Raw genomic sequence first — 11,959 nt, 5'->3', positions numbered from 1 at the left:
CGTATCGCACATCCTTTCTCTTTCCTTTCCCTTCTTCTAACCCACTCTCCTTCCCCCTCCTACTCACATCTTCCATCACATGCTTGCTCACTCCCTCTCTCTCTCTCTCTCTCTCGTCAAACATAGAGGTAGGCTACACGAAAAAGCAAAAAAATAAAAAATAAATAAATAAATAAAAACAGCAGCCACTGGCGTACTCTAAGTGTCTGTCAGTCCTTCTGACCTAATGTCATTCCCACCCTCAGGAGGATATTCATTAGGGTATAGCAGTGTCGAACCCTACACTCCCTCAGCAACCATTTACATGCTCTGCACTCACCTTCAATGAGCATATCTGACTACTATTAATGGGGATTGGCAGCTTGAGAACAATAGCAGTAGGGAGTGCGGAGACACATTAATATAATGACTGTAGTTTGAGTAAATTCTGTGTTCACTTGAATTCGTATTCACAACAAGAATAATCATTTTTAATTATCCCTATGACCAGAGACAAGCACGACTGATATCTTACACATGCTCGCTCTCTCCCGACCCACCCCACCCTCTCGCTTACACCCCTTTCCCTCACGCCTTCCACCCTATTATAACATACCCTTCCCATGTCCTCCCTGAAAAAATTACTCTAAGTGTCTGTCAGTTACTTGGTGTTTAATTGATGCTCAGAGCATATGAAGTTTCCTTGCCTTATATACTCACAAGTCTCACCTGATCTTCACTGAATTCTACTCACCAACTCCATGTTGTCCATGGTGGTGGCTGTCTTCAGTCTACCTCGGCTGTGCCTCTTGGACATTGCTCACGTCTGTCCTCTCTGACCAGCCGGCTAATCATCTGATCCGGTAACCTTTATGACTCTCCCTATATTCACTTCTTATCCTATATTCACTTCCTGGAGCACTGTCTTGCCGTGTACTTGAGTTGTCTTGCCTCGTACTTGAGTCACTTAGGTATAAAATTAATGATGCGTTCACTAATACTTTCTCTAATGACCTCTTACTAAAACTAAGGATGCACTTTTTCGTGACCTCGTACTAAAATTAATGATGCACCTATAGCTACTCTTTCTTGTGATCTTTTACAAAAATTAATGATACAGTTACTATATAGTACTCTCTCTCTCGCAACCCGTTTTTCTTATCCCACGCCCCACAGAGAATCCTTGGTACTCCACAAGAATCTGGTATGCGTCAAGTACAGTATATACCCTTGCATGTTTTCTGTCCCCTCCTATTACCAGTCTCCACTTCCTCCTTCTGCGACCTTCTATGTCTCCCACCGTCTCTAGGTCCCCACTGCAACTTCTTGTGCTTCCAATGCTTTTGTTCTAATCTCATGATGCTTACACTTAATGGTCTTGTATGCCTCCTTAAGTAAACTGAGACTCTGTGTCTGTAGCAGCTGTGTCCACTCCTCCATTTCCTTCTCCTTCTCCATTCTCCTCTTCCTACCTAAGCCCAGGCCCTTGACCAAGATTGACGGGTGAATAAGGTGGGCCTGTGGCATGGGAATTGGCTGCCCATTTGTTTAGTGGCGTCAAAATCTACAGCATCACATGTGCTGGTGTCGGGCTGAGAGTCGGGGTGGTGTATGTCATCCAGTGATTAACTGTTGCCATTCCAACAGTAGTTTGTCTCTCCCACATGTTCTCACATGTTTCCGCCTTAATGTCAGCTCGAATATATAACAGCCTTTCACTCACAGTTACAATGTTACTAACGCAGATTCCCATGTGCATTTCTGTGAGACAGTGTGAGTCGGAGAAAGGGCTGCAAGAGGGTGAGGGACAGGGTGACATGGAGTCGATCCATTTGTGGCCATCTCTTCTGGGATTAAGACGTCTAGCAAAATACAGACGGGCAAATTTCCAACTCTACACTCCAAAAATCTTCAACTCCTATATACGAGAATACCTGTGCATGAAGTGTCGGGTGGAGGTGGGATCACTTTTCCAGTAACAAATTGGTGTTTTTCACTCCTGTGGATCAGATGGCATTCAGGAACTGGTAATTACGGCTTGAACATGAAGCTGCCCACCTACAACATGTCAGGCATATGCAGTCTTTACAAAGCACCTGTGCACCTGTTTTTGTACCCCAGGGCAGGCACAGTACGTTTGGTGATCCACACCAGGATGGGGTGTTGTTGCTGCCTGGCTGAGCAGACCTGTCGACCGCAGGTAAACTAATGCCCCTATGGGTTCGTCTCATAAGGTATTAACACCTCTGCTGTTGTGTCTGCGTCTTAGGAAGGAGTATTAACGTGGAAAACTGTTGAGCCAGTCAGTCAGTCAGTAAGTGGTAAAGCCATGCATGAACATGACTGAAGTGCATGTATATGATTGGTATAAATATGTATATTAATACTGTTACGTGTTGCTGAGCTGTATTGCTGTTTAATATTACTGTTTAATATTACAATTACAGCAGCTACTAAAACTTTGTAGTTAACATACAGTGTGTGTGGTGCTGGGGAGGATCGCCATCACGTTGTGGCACCGTTATGACTCGAGGGGCGGAGCTCCCTCGGATATACAAACGTATTTCAGTCGCCTCCATATTCCCCCGAAAGGAGGACGGTGGACTGTGGAAGAAAGGGAATTTTCGTTCTGCAGCCACGTTCAAATGAATTAGGGGGTTGCCGATCTTCCTCCTCCTCCTTCTAACCTGTGCATCTGCTTGTATCGTACGGTATTACTTTGCAGTAAGGCAGTTACTGGAGGAAGTGTCTGAGATTTGGTGTTAAATAAATGTGAAGTTTACGAATCTGCGAAAGGTGTATGACCGAAGTAACACTTAGGGATTAGGGAAGGTGTTATGTTTGTATGTAAACAGTATGGGATTATGGAAGGCGTTATATGTGAATGGTATGCAGGGTAAGTTCCTGAATGCTGTGAGAGAGTTTTTATGATAAAGTGACACGCGTCAGTGGACGGACTCTTTAGGGAATGGTTTAGTATCAGGACTAAAATGAGGCATGGTTGTGTAATGGATCTGGTTAGGCGACAAAAAAAGGAAACAGTTGCGATGATGGGAATGAAGATGAGTTTGGAAGATGGAGTATTTCAGATATGATAAATGCAGATAATTATGAGTTGCATGCTAATAGTAAACGGGATCTTTGCAAAATGGTTCAGAGTTGCTTAACTGCAAGCAGCCAGGTTTGAAAATAATAGAATATAAGACTGAGGTGATGGTTGTTGAGAGAGAAGTTGACTTCCCGTATGATGTGTTAGTGAACGAAGAGTCGAATTGATGATAACGTTTTTAGTACTTTGGTGCAATGATGGAAAAGATTTTGAAACGGAAATTGCCAGGAGATAAAAAGATTCAAGACTGTAGAGCGTCTGGTGCCATGAAAGCCGTGGTAATAAATTTAGAACTGGATATAGTGGCTGTAAGACGTCTGCATGTTGGCTTATTGGTTTCCACATTAACGTAACCTAAGCATAAACATTCAAATGTTAAAAGAGTAAAAATGGGACTCTTAAGAGTAAACGTGGGTTCCATAGCTGGAAAAAGAGAAGAAAATACGGTAGCTATTTGTGGAAGATTTGCGATAGGGAACTCTGCTGACCAATGAGTAAGTATGAGTAAATGAGGCGTTGATGATTAAAAAAAAAAAAAAAAAACGATATGGTGGGTGAATAGGTATGCGGCACATGGAAGTTAAGAAAAAATAGAAATATGAGTAGACTGAAAATGTATGGAGATTCACTTGACAAGGATTTTACCTCTTTTTTAACTTGGGAATTGACAGAATGGTGTTCATCCTATATTCAGCACAAAGCATATTTTAAAGTATAATGTGTGGCATGTGAAGTGGACCTGAGAATTTTGAGGATGATAATGAGAAGTGAATGGATATATGGCCTATTTTGCAGCTTAAAATGTTGGTGATTGTTGTGATTTTTGTATTTTCTTGTGTCTATGTTTGGATCCCTCCTGGTCCGCGTATCCTGAGGTGAGTGTTAAAACCAAATTTTTCATACTGTTAGTACAAGGATGATGAGAGTTAATGGAAGTGAAGTGATGGGATGGATCAGAGTGAATGAGAGAAACGAGGGAAACATGAAAGGTGACCTACGGTGGAAGCATAACGAAGAATCGAAAAGTGACCTGCAGCTGGCTGAGGTTAAAACTAATTTGTAGGATAATTTTACTGGGAATTAGCAGATACAAACAAACACTGACAGGGAAATATAGAGGCAGTAAAATTATGTAGGTGGGTAAAAGAACTTGACAGAAACTTCAGTAAGTGGACGAGAATCCCCCCCTCCCCCTTCCTTTTCTCATTAACAGCAGTGGCGACACTCATAAGGTGACCACAGGACTTTTGGTGGGGAAGGGGAGGATGCAGTAGTAGTAACTGATTTCCCCCTCCCCCCCTGTTAGAGAAGAGGGGGGGGGGCTGGGCCACCTCGTAGCCCAGTGGGGGAGGATGGTTACTGGGGGAAAGTGGGTGGGGACAGGATAGAGAGCTGAGGGACAGTAGGATGGATGGGAGAATAGGTAGGTAAAATTGAATGAGAGTCAGAAATTGCGTAGAAGATGGAGAGTGGAGAGGGGAAGGGTAGGAAGTCGAATTAATGACAAGGGTGAGTCAACAGGAAGATGCAAGGGCAGAGGGAAGATGCTTGAGTGGCGAGGAAGGAAGCGCGTGGGCATGGAGAGTGTGCAGGTGGGAACAGAGGGAGAGAGGATGTGGAGGGATAGTGGGCCAAGAGAGAAAGTATTATTTGTTTGGTGGAGACGGGAAAGAGAGATGGCCAGTGGGGAAGAGGGAGTGAAGAGAGAACAATAAGATGAAAAGGGGAGGGGACGCAATACAAAGACGTAGAAATACAGTGGAAAACAAACATTTACCTCTTTGTAGATTATGACGAATGTATCAGTTCTAACAGTCGAAGATAAGGATCAAGAAGGTTCCCTCACCATAAGCAACAGTCTGCAGTCAGGAGCCGGCAGCATGAGAAGGACCACCATGCTGTATACTGTACAGAAAAATTGCTGGGGATATTTCACAGGAACGCATGAATGGACAATTATATTATACATTATCTTCATCTGTAAGGGAAAAATAACACTGACAAATTTCATAAATGCATGACGGTATCCTCCGTGATCTTGATGAGAGAATATAGTCATTTATTAATATGTGGTAGGTGGGGCGCCCACCATCCACTCACTTGTGGTAGTCCTGCTCTCAGGTGTCTACCCTTTCCTCTCCTCCATCCTTCTTTCCATCCACCCTCTTCTGTCTTTTTTTTCTTTCATTCTTTCCTCTTTCTTCTGCCTACAGGTGACTTTACACTCCCTATTCTGTCTTTCTTTCCTTCATTCTTTCCTCTTCCTTCTGCTTGTGGGTGACTCTACACTGAGTGACTAGCCAAATGGTTTCCTGTACACCAGGGAACCATTTACTACGCTGGGTGGTAACCATATAACCAAATTTTGGCGCCTGGTGGTTTAATGGGTAATAACGGTGCTCCAATCGGATTGAGCCGGTGAAGGATTAATATCCAAGGGGTGGTTGGGGTTTATTGCTCACATAATGTCACTCAGGGATGAGTGATGCTGGTCACTCTCATCTTAAATGTCAGGACTAACTTGCCTAGCCCCGGGCTCCTACGCTCCTCATGGGGCAACATAGGATTGGATGATGGATGGATGGATGGATTTAGCATATAGCCCTAAACATGTTTATATGGGAACTAAAAACTGGATATTTATACAAACACATCGTAATGCTAGCACTGTATCATAGTACACATTGCTGGGCAGTTCTTCCATATATTAGCAACCCCTTGGAGGTGGAAGCGCTTAGATTCATTTGCTTGGAAACGTCTGCCAACTAACAGGCACATTTTCTCATGTAATTTATCTGGTCCCTCGTTAGGTATTTATCAACAGCCACATTAGCAGGTCCCTTGAAACTTATACATAATGCCCTTTGATAAGCAGATGTAACCCTACTAAACTTTCGTCGTGTGGCTTATTCGTCACCCTGATTATATTTTCTCCATCAATTTCCATAATATTGCAACCAGCATTGAACACAACAGCTCCTCTAAATGCAGGTCCATTAGTGAATTGTATGTGATAAGAATAATCGAATGCTTTACCGATGAATGTGTTCACAGTTGACTTCGCTATTCCATTTATTTTACCTTCTGTAGCTGAGCATTATTCATTGAACAAAAATAATTTTAATATTTTTATACGAACATCTAATACCCTGCAATTATCAGTATTAACTCATTTGCCGTGTTAAGTGTTATTAAACAGTTTCCCAAGATTTTTGAATTATTTGTCTATGTAGGTGTGACTGTTTTCTTGTAGATATGAATATTTTACTACACAGACCTTCATCAGTATCATTTACATAACCCAGAAACAGAATGGAATTCTGGTAATGATTTCCAACAACTTGGAAATTTCTGATAGAGTTATTGGACGGTAATTTTCGGGCGATAATTTATTGTCCCATTTAAATATTGATGAGGCCAGAGAATTAACAGTGGATCGAGTTGGAAGGATGAATTAGTTACATAGGCGCACATGACAGGGTTTTGCACTGTGTGTGTGTGTGTGTGTATGTGTGTGTGTGTGTGTGTGTGTGTTCCTTGATTGTGAATGACTTGTCTTGTCAGGCAGATGTATTTGAAGCGGATCTAAAAAAAAAATTCCAAACGGTTAGGCATATGAAGTTAAGTAGAATTCCAAGGGCTTGAATGATATGTGAATGAGTGTGTGGCCCATTACACTGAGTTTAGATAGTTCTCCCACATCCGTATTCTCTCATTCCATATTTTTGTTGGTCCTTCTTCATCCTTAGACGAGAAAAGTATATGTCAGGATAATGACGACGATGACGACGATGACTGATGAAAATTTTAACAATGGAGTTCCGTATGCAAGTTTCCAGTCGTGTGGGACAGTGCTACTCTTTAATGATATATTGAACAGTTGAAGAGTGTGATATTTCATTCGTCGCTTATTTTGTTTTTTTGTCACTGGAAGAATTTGTATCTGTCGCCAGGTGTGTGTTAAGTTCACTGACTGCAATCAGGGTTGTGGAAGGAGGAAATGCAGGAAAAGAGGTAGGGGAGAAGAGGAGGAAGAGAAGACTGAGGAACAGAGAGGAGAAAGATAATGAAATGAAGAATTGAAGAATAATAAATAGATGAATTGCGGAGGATCTGATGTGGAAAGAAAGAAGATGAGTTGTGTGGAAAGAGAGGAGAAGAGATGTAAAGCGAGCGAGCGAGAGAGAGAGAGAGAGAGAGAGAGAGAGAGAGAGAGAGAGAGAGAGAGAGAGAGAGAGAGAGAGAGAGAGAGAGAGAGAGAGAGAGAGAGAGAGAGAGAGAGAGAGAGAGAGAGAGAGAGAGAGAGATGGTGACATTGAAGTCTGTGGAGGATAATGATAAAGATGATGAGAAAGAGAGGGAGAGGAAGAACAGGGTGATTAAGCGAGAGTAATGAAGTCTGGGACAGGCTTGTGTGTTTAATAATACTGCCGCCTGACGAGTATGCTTTAAGTAATGCCTTCCATCTCTGCTCTCTTTTCTCATTACAATATTTTCCCCACATGACCATTATTCCAGCGCTGCATGTGTTGAGGAATAAATTAGCCTTAATAGTTTTTGCACTTGTATTCAAAATAGTTTAACACTTTAAGTATGACGGCTGTTTTACCTGTGTCACCATGTACTGTATTTTAGAATGTGGCGTGCTTCCTTCTTTTGCTGTTCTTCTCATCGTGTATAGAGAATGTTTTGAATTAAACAGTCATCACTTCTACCTCAGCTAACCTACAAAACTCACATAACAGGATGTAATAGCCTGTCCATGTTCAACACCCACCACCATCCCTACTCATCTCGACCACTTCTGTACACCCCCCACCCCTTTCTCTCCCCCATCTTCTCACACACTAAACTTTAAAAAGAAATGTGACCTCCGTCAGCATCTTGAATAATACAGAGTCGGTCTTTAAAAAGGCGTTTTCATCCCTTCCCATCCCATGACCCACAACTCAAACGTTTCTGCCTATCCCAACCATTTAGCCTAGTAGACTGCCCACCTTTAAACTTGTACTGTCCCACTCGACTTCCTCCAGCATCCATCTTCACAACATGCATTTCACTCTCACCGTGCCCCACCATCCATCACCATCCTAGCCCATCCCACCATCTCCACTCATTCTGCTTTGATTTCTTGAATGTCATACCAATGACTGTCCCAACCACTAACTAACCTAAATGCCCCATATTCATGGAGTATACTTCCCCTATCATGCCGCACCACCTTCATCACAGGCCATCCCCCTGCACACACTAGACTCCAGTCACCAGACCCACCTCATCCTGTCGTGAAAGACGTGAATCGAGACACTGTTATCATTGCACTGAACACTGGAGACTTTCGACGCTTCTTTATGCTAAAGCAGTGAATCGCTTATTTGTGTTAGACGGTACAGAGGCAGTAAATTTTTAAAACAGCCAGTCCTATACTACCCCCTTGAAGCGTAAGGACCCGGGGCCAGGCTACCATAATCAGGAACATTAATGGTTACAGGTAGGAGACCAACATCGTCTTCTGGTAGCATTATACATAAAGGAAAAGCTTCTGATCACCTCGAGGATATTAAGTAGCACTCGTACGCCACATCTATCTCTGAACTAACAACACGACTAATAGACCACCAGGCGTTTAGCGAATTTATAAAAAGTCTAGAAAATATGTATTAATTAATTAATGAACATAGTCTAATGGCACTGAAAAATATTATGTTGGTCAGTGTACCGTCAAAACGGGTGGAGTCTTAGGCTTTTCGTCTTAGCCCTTCACCGCCCCCTCGTCTGACTCATTGCCGCAGTGGAGCATCTGTCATCCTATAACTGCAGTTTTATTGGGTACTGATCTTCTGAACCGTCACGTTGCACCATGTTTCCTTCCCTATTAGGGCGGCGCACAGTACTCTTGTAGCAGCGCATTCACTCCTTTTTATTTTTTTATTTTTTGGTCTAATTCCAAGCATAATAATTGATCAATACTCTGTTCTTCAAGTATACACAACTGTTCAGGTCTGGAACGGTATATTTTAGGCTGTTCTTAAGGTTCCTTTTGCCTATGACCTTAAGTCTTCTAAACGCAGTGTGCTAAGGCACCTCGAGATGAATACAAAACAATCTTGATATTGTTGACTTTTGCTCAGTTCTCTTCTGCAATAGAAAGGCAGCGCAGGCTTTTAGCATGTGGTTCTATATTCTTCCATAAAAAGAAATGCATGACGATGCATAACAATTTAAAATAATAGGCCTACTGGACTTCAGTAATTTACACTAAATCCAAATCTTTCCAAAGCAGTGGTTGCTGGCATGGGTCTGGGTGTGAGTGTGGGTGTGGGTGTTGACGTGGGTGTGAGTGGAGGGTAAGCATAGGCAACGCTACGCTGTTGCAAAGCTCCTTCTGACCATGCACATACCCCCAACCTTCCTGCACACCTAACCAAGCACATGACGGCCCTCACCCCCCCAATCTTTTCTTTTAAAGATGGGCGTAAGGAGAACGCCCTGAGGACACATAACTTGGGTCCTTCAGATTTCTTGCGCAGGCTGCATTGGGATCTCTTTTTTTTTTTGTTTTTTACTTTTCAATCAATCAATCAATCATTTCCTGTGGCACCCTCGGGGATGCATAGGGCCTCGATGAACTCACACCACCACATCCTATCTTGTGCTAACTCCTCAAGATCTCCCCAACACTCATCACCAGCTTCCCGTCTCATTGTCCTCACCCACGTCTCTTTTGGCTTTCCTCTACCTCTCCTACCAAGTGCCACCCACCCTGGTGTACCTCGTACTAATCCCTGTCTCCTATACACATGTCCTAGCCACTTCCATCGTGAGAATCTAACATATTCATAGATCTGCTGCACTCCCGTTATTTCTCTAATTCTACTATTTGGTATCCTTTCCCACCACTTAACTCCTAATATTCTTCTAAGTGCTTTATTTTCAAACACCAAGAATTTATTTTCCATAGTCACTGTGCTGTACCAAGACTCGTGTCCATAAATTAAGATACTCCTAACCATTACCTTATAAAGTTTGATTTTTGTATGCACAGAGAAATTGTTATTATTCCAAATATTTTTAAGCATTCCCATTGCCTGATTAGCCTTCTTTAACCTTTCCTCGAATTCAAAGTTCAAAGAACCATCCTTGGCTAAATAAGTACCTAAATATTTAAACCTATCAACTTGCTTTACAAATCCATACCTCCAATTACACATTCCTGCGCATTTTCCATATTCATATTGATTATTTCAGTTTTTCCACAATTAATAACCAAACCCACCTTGCGACCTTCACTCACCAAACAGTCCAACACTCTCTCTGCATCTCTTCTGGCCCATCACAAATCAAAACTATATCATCTGCATAATCTAAATCCAAAAGTTTCCTGTTCTCTCCCCAAAGTATACCTGCACCGGTTTCTGTTCCAACGCGTTTCATAATGTAATGAATGACCAATATAAATAGTAAAGGCGATAGAACACCACCTTGAATTACTCCGGACTTGACTTCAAACGAATCACTCAGACAACCATCAACCATCACTTTACAAAATGTGTCCTCATGCATGTTCATAATGACCCTCACAAACTCCTCTGGTATTCCATAATGTCTCATGATCTTCCCCATAGTCTCTCTCAGAAACACTATCAAAAGCCTTTTTCAAAATCAACAAAACAAAGACTTTAACGGTACTCTCATTTCATTAACTTGCTGCATCAAATGTCGCCTAACTATAAAAAAAAAAAAGATCTGATCATTGCAACCACGCCCCTTTTCTAAAACCAGCCTGTTCATCCCCTCAGAATACCCTCAACCACCTGGCTCCAACCTATTTAACAACACTCTACTGAAAACTTTCAAAGCTATCGGTGACAAAGAGATTCCCTCCAATTACCACATTCACTCAGGTCTCCCTTCTTCCGGAACTTTAACAATTACACCATTCTTCCAAACTGATGGTAGTAACCCCGTCACCCATATCTTATTGAGATAGCTTGGTCAAGATCATTATTAATCTATCCCCTCCACTTTTAAACATTTCCGGAAATAAACCATCCCTCCCCTGGTGCCTTATTATTCTTTAACTGTTTTACTGCTTTCTCCACTTCTGCAAGCCTCAACTCTCCTGTTTCTATATTTAAATCTTCCTGAGCAGACGGTATATCCTCTTCTGGTGGTATTGGTCTATTAAGAACTGTCTCAAAATGCTCTTTCCATCTATTTTTTATATCTCCATCTTGTGTCAATAATTTTCCTTCCCTGTCTCTAACTTCTCTGTATTTCCTTGCGTTTACCTGCATTACCACTCAGTTCTCTAATCGATTCATATGCTATTCTTTGACTCTGTCCATCATTTTTGTTTATTAAGATTTCAGTCTCTTGCAACCTTTTCTATCCACACATCTTCTTTTTATCTCTCCTAGCTAACCTTCTTACTTCTGAATTCAAACTCCAGTACGCAGCTCTTGCTAATTCAATCTCTTGTTCATCAACGCATTGCATCTCACTCATCAATTTAGCCTCACCTCTCTTTTTTTTATCATATCCCACGTTTCCTCTGATATCCATTTCTTTCTCCTGGAAGCTATGTCTCCTTCCAATCGTACATCCAGCAGTCTCATGCAAAACTTTGTTCACATCCTTCCACATCTCATACTACACTTCTCTCCCCCTCTTCCAACGTTTCCAACACCAAAAACCTGTTTCTGCATTCTAATCTGAATTCCTCCTTTTATTCTCCTTCCCTTCTAAGCTTAACAATATCGTATCTACCAACACCAGATTTTTCCTTCTTCTGTTTTTTAAGTTTAACCTTATTTTTGCAATGCTGAGTTGATGGTCACTACCAATATCCGATCCCCGTTTAACATGAAC

Source organism: Coenobita brevimanus, chromosome 80 (genome assembly GCF_032717465.1).
Source record: "Coenobita brevimanus isolate Jiangsu-jjx chromosome 80, ASM3271746v2, whole genome shotgun sequence".
In the NCBI taxonomy this organism is placed as follows: Eukaryota; Metazoa; Arthropoda; class Malacostraca; order Decapoda; family Coenobitidae; genus Coenobita; species Coenobita brevimanus.
Note: the sequence above shows the minus strand (reverse complement) of the source record.